Source organism: Odontesthes bonariensis, chromosome 22, assembly GCF_027942865.1.
Source record: "Odontesthes bonariensis isolate fOdoBon6 chromosome 22, fOdoBon6.hap1, whole genome shotgun sequence".
NCBI classification, from domain to species: domain Eukaryota; kingdom Metazoa; phylum Chordata; class Actinopteri; order Atheriniformes; family Atherinopsidae; genus Odontesthes; species Odontesthes bonariensis.
Genome location: NC_134527.1, coordinates 28,125,367 through 28,131,366, shown reverse-complemented (window position 1 = coordinate 28,131,366; position 6,000 = coordinate 28,125,367).

Here is a 6,000-nt window from a genome sequence, read left to right as displayed (position 1 = left end):
ACATAACTGCTTACAGTGACTCGGTTCAGCCTGGCACACAGCAGCAGCCGTAGAGGCGCTGATGAATGCACGACTCGCTGCTGTGCACGTCAGCTGATCAGTGAATGAATCCATCTCCATTGTTTTAATTTCATTAAGGGCCTAATGCACTTTATTACATTCTTAGTGTCCTCACATTTTATGACTCTGGAGCTCTGTGGCATGGCACTGCTGCCAGCGATGGATCAGGCGGAGGAGCTGCAGGTGAGGGCGGGGGGTGCTGTAACACCCGGGAGACCCCACCCAAATGAATGAATAATCAGGCTTTGATTTCCAGGTCTGCAGCTCCGGAGCAATCTATTACTTCACTGCCATTTCCTAAGTGTTTGCTCCCCAGCCTGACCCTGCCACTTTATCTGTTGGTTTTTATTTTCACAGTGCACGCTGTCCATATGTTACCCTAATAGTTGCTATAATTCTTGAGCAACAGGGCTCGTGTTTTATTAGTCCTGAGCAGGAAGAGAGAGGGGCCGAATGCATTTTAATAAAACCCCTGTAGGAACACACTAATGGGCTGACACAGAGGTATTTGCATAGAGATGAATTACGGCCGGCCGCATTGACGTGACTTTTAAAATATGATTGAGGAGGTTATTATTGCTGCACTATGATACGTGTTAACAGGTTATTTTAGCGGGGCTAGTGCTAATAAAATTCTGAACAAAAGACTTGGGTGATGAGGGCAGGGTTTTTCATTGCCAGAGTCTACTGAGGGTGCTCATTTTGTCATTACTTAGCCCAGCAGAGCCCCTCCTCCCTCCACATTCTCCAAGCTAGCAGCATTTCACCGCCGTCCATCCTTCAGGAAGGCCACGTCCAACTTCAGTCTGATAATTAATCACAGTGCTTTGACTCTGCTTCTCTCTGAGACAGTTAAAGGTGGTCAAACTCCTCCCTGTCGTTAATATATCTGGAACACACCGATCAAAACATGTGACTACAAAACAAACCCTAAGCAGGTTCTCCAATTAAATTTCTCTGTAATGCAAATCCTGGAGGAGTTTAGAAACTGTGACCCCTAAGGTACGCTGAAGAGCAAAGATTGCTTTTATTCATTTTTCTGATGAAACCATAAATCCCAATTTATTTGTTTGAAGAACATCTGAATATTTGAAAAGTTTTCCGATAATAAGTAGTAAAAATGCAGCTTTTGATTAATCTTTTTGAATAAATCATTTGTTTCACACACACTCGCATGGTTTCAGAATGCAGAGTTGATGTTTGCAGTATTTACATTTCAGTTCAAATCAGTTCAGTTAGTTCAGATGCCAAATTACAACATATGTCATGTCAGGGCACTTCAAAGATACAGTCCAATTCAAGCCAATTAATTGTTACCCATTACCTACCTCAAGAAACCAGCAGATTGCACTGAAACTTCTCTTTGATCCAACTCTCCTATAAACTTTGTGAGAATATATTTTTCTGCGTCAATATCCGACGTGCTGGATTTATTTTATGAGTGAGATCCAGTGGCATAAACTGCCATGGATACAGGTCGTTTAGGCCATTGGCGTTTAGGCCGCAGTCGTTTAGGCCGACAGAGGAGTCGTTTAGGCCAGGCTACCTGAGCAGCTGAAATCTTTATTACTGTACATTCGTTATTATAAGATATAAGTCAGCTCTACTGGTCTGTCTGGGTAGCCTACATAACTATGGTAAATTATTTAATAACCAACTTTAGTGTGGAAACGTTTTTTTTATTTAATAAATGGTGATTTATAAATTCATAAAATTGTGGAAATAATCATCCGCATTGCCACATTCATTGGACAATAACGCTGTATAATACAAATTCGGTTAGCTTAAAGGGACACTATGTAATTTCTTCCCCCATCTAGTGGTGCAATTTTATTTTGCAAAGTTGAATGAATTTGCTCTCTAGCGCCTCACGTTTTCAAATGTGCGCTGCAACTTCTTGAACTACGGCAAGCGGAATGTGTCAAGATTCAAGAAGCTATAGCTTCAGACTCAAGGTCCATACAAACAAAAAGAAATCAAGACACACAGTACAAAGGATTATATAACACACATACAACAACACTATGAATACAGATGACAGATAACATGTCAGATAACATAACATCTCCTTTGGTGTGCAAGCAATGCAATTAGTCATATTCCGGGAGTTACCGGAAGTGACGTCGACGCAGCGTTAGCATTAGCCTGCGTTAGCAATAGGAGCATTAGCAGCGGTAAATAAACTCCCGGTAAACTTACAAACTTTCTAATGCCTCGTTTTGTGAGTTAAGAGCCTATGTGTACTACGACAGAAGTTTGGTAACAATCAATGCATTATTAGTGGGATCATTTACGAGATAAAATCTATTTAGCATTTTTTTTTTTTTTTTTAAACTTTATTAGTAAATCAACAAAATAACAGTTTACAAATGTGAGCATAACGCCAAAAAGAAGATATCCAGGGGGAGCATAGGAATAATAATAAAAAGAAGAAGATGATGCACTTACAAAAAGAAAGCTAATGAACACAAAGACATATGTGCCAAGGAATAAAATCTATTTAGCACTAGCGGCTGTAATAAGCCATTTGGCGGAAATGACGTCACAATGACGTCATTTCTGCTTGTAGGCCTGGTGGGGAAATCGCGATTCGAAGTGCTTTATGTCCCTCTCGGCACTTCGTCATTTTTCATAGACCGGAAGGACATGGCAGCCTCCATAGAGCTTACCTGCTCTATGTAGATACAGACTAGTTATTCTTCACTCAGGAGGATAAGTGAGATTTTTGACAGAGATCATTTTACACCAATGAGGACTAACTTATGAATGAATATGTTGATTTGAGCTAATAAATTACTTAATTTATTACATAGTGTCCCTTTAACAATGCTAAATCGCGATCATGCTAACGAGCAGAAACGGACATTTTAAAGAGTGCAAATACACACCAGGAGCAAGAAAACACTATCAGAAAGGTAAGTAACATGTACACATTCATTTCACATCAGTATGAACATAACTTACATCGTCAGTGACTGCCACACCGGTGTAAACATGTCGAGTGGTGAACGTGAAGAAAGGAAGAGGAACTGCACAAACCGTCTTCAAAATAAAACGCCCACTTCAAATAATAACGTATGTACAATAATAAAGATTTCAGCTGCAGGTAGCCTGGCCTAAACGACTGCAGGGGGGCCTAATCGACTGCGGCCTAAACGCCAATGGCCTAAACGACCTGCTCCCACTGCCATCTACAACCAACCAAATGTCCCCAATTTATCCCCAAACTAAAGACCTGTGTAAAAAGACCTGCTAGAGCCAATGTTTGGTTTGTCTCTTCTGGGCTACAGTAGTAACTGTCAATTTGGAGGTGGCAGGACACGGATGCGGACTTCAAAGGTAAAAGCAAACTTGGTTTATTTTCAAAAACAACAAGTCAAAACAAGGCGCGGCTGAGCCAGATGACGAAATTAAACTGTGGAAAATAAAACATGGCTAAGGCAAAACAAAACAAAGAACATGACTTGGCATAACTTGAAAGAAATGGAGCACCGTGTTAGTTCTGGCAGACCACGTAGTCAACGTGCCCTTTGCCTATTGGCTGACGCGGACCCAACCCTTATGGCTCCACAACTAGCTGCACTCAATGGGTAATCAGCTGATGCTCGCAATTGGATGCTGGCATTTGGGGCACTTCATTTAAACTTGGTTGCTGTCACTGCTTTTTTTTGCTCTCTGCTTGCACCCACCACCTCCCCTGCTCCACCGACTTCTCATTGCCAAACAATGTCATACTGTTGTTCATTGTTGCTTGCTCTGTTCTAGGGGGTTTGTTGCCTTTACAGCAAATGGAAGGCACTCCACCTGAGGATGCTGCTGTTCCCTGTCTTGGCTTCCATGGAGCTCATGGAAAAGTCGGGAACTTCCTCCGAACAGAGCCATACCGCCAAACATAAATTGTATGCATTCAGAATAAGCTTCTGAAATTCATCTCTGTTTCTCGTCTCGTTTTGACGAGAGTGGTTCTGACAGAACTTAACTTGGTTGACTTGGCGTGGCGTGAAGGTGCATGGTGAAAACAGCGTAAGGAATTCACAAAGGCTGTGAGAAACCAAGAAACTAAATACTGAGGGAACTGATGAGGGAATGGATGCAGCTAAGGGAATCGACAGGTGAAGTGAATGATCTAATAACCTGAACATGGGGACTGAGGAAACAGAAACTGTGGGGAAAACAATGGCAAAACTAAAACATGGCAAAACTTAACTAAACATGAACTTAAAAACTAAGACATGAAATAACCTAAAACATGATAAACACAAAACTAACAACATGGGGAAAACCCCATGGACATGACAGTAACATGACGATGCATCATGCCAGAGGGGTGAGAAGAATGATCCACGACTTTATTTAAATATAAATTGGTAGTTACAAGTTCATACAGACACAAAAACTATTATTTTCATTTGATTCTGCATCAATGAAGACAAAGTTATGAACATTAAATTGCATTTTTGTTACATAATGAAACTTTAAACTGTGTCGAGATTTGAGGAAGCGCATATAAAACCAACATCAACCCAGTTTATAAGCTTCAGAAGAAAGCATTAAGAATTGTAAACGGATCAGGTTAGTATGAACCAAAGGAATTTTCATTAAACTGCACACTTTAAAGTTTTATGATTTAGTCGAGTTCAGCACTTCTCAGTTAATGTAGAAGTAGAAGTAAAATGATCTCCTACCTAACTGTGTTCAGAAGTAATAATACAGGTTAAAAAAAGCACCAAAAAAAAGGACAAATGTTAAAACAAAAAAAGTCTTTATCTGTTAGAGGAGTACATTTATGAATAAATCTTGATGAGGAATTAAAATTATGCTGTTCAAGAAGTAAATTCAAGAAAATGTCCAAACTTCTTTTGTGGATTAAATGTGTTTTTGTTTTTTAAATATTTATTTTGATCCTCATGTATAGTCTTAATATTGTATTTACACTGGCATTTGTTTTGGTGAAGTTAGTAGGAAAAGTGTTGTGTAACAAGCTTAAGCTTCAGCCGACATCTTTTCGGTCAATTCTGTTCAGTTTTGTGTTTTTTTTCTTGTTGAATTTATTTGTGTTTTTTGTCAACAACTGGTTGGACTGAAATAAAGATAATGATAAAAAAAATGATGATAATAGATCGTGTGGTTTTAGTGTCTAACCCTAAAGTTCTGTTGACTAAACTTAACCAGACTACGAGTGAATCCACAGCAGAGAGCCAAGAGATTTTAACCTTTGGTTGTTGGATTAATTTATCATTTTGGGGGGCGGAGGTGTGGTGGTTCGTGCTGTGGCCTTATAACAAGAAGGTTCTCACTTTGAATCATGGCTTTTAGATGTGGAGTTTGCGTGTTTTCCCTGTTCCTGTGTGGCTTTTGTCTGGTTTCTTCCCACAATCCGAAACACGCTTGTTTTTGAGATGTGTTGGTACTCTATTTTGTTATTCTTGTAGTGATTTTACTTTATTTACTTTGTATATTGATCTTATTTGTAAAGCACTTTGAGCTATATTTTGTGTATGAAAGGTGCTATATAAATAAATTATTATTATTATTATATTGGAAAAATTAAAAATGTATTCATTTAAGGTAAAAATCTGTAAAACAGGAACGTTTGGAAAAGTTATCAATGTGACCTTTTTGGTTGATGGGTTGGCTTTTGGTTGGGTATCGTCTGCATGTCCTTTGAATGGTGTTACAGTACCGCCGCCGCCGCGGCCCCCTCCCCCCCTTTCTGTCTTCTCAAACCCCAGCTGGTCAAAGCGGATGGCCACCCTTCCTGAGTCTGGTTCTGCCAGAGGTTTCTTCCTGTTAAAAGGGAGTCGTTTCTCTCCACAGTCGCCTCAGGCACGCTCAGGCCGGGAGATTGGACCGAAAAACAAAAAGTTTTCAGTGCAATCTGTTGGTTTTCTTAGCTAGGAAATAGTTTTTGAATTGGCTCTATATGAACGAATTGGATTA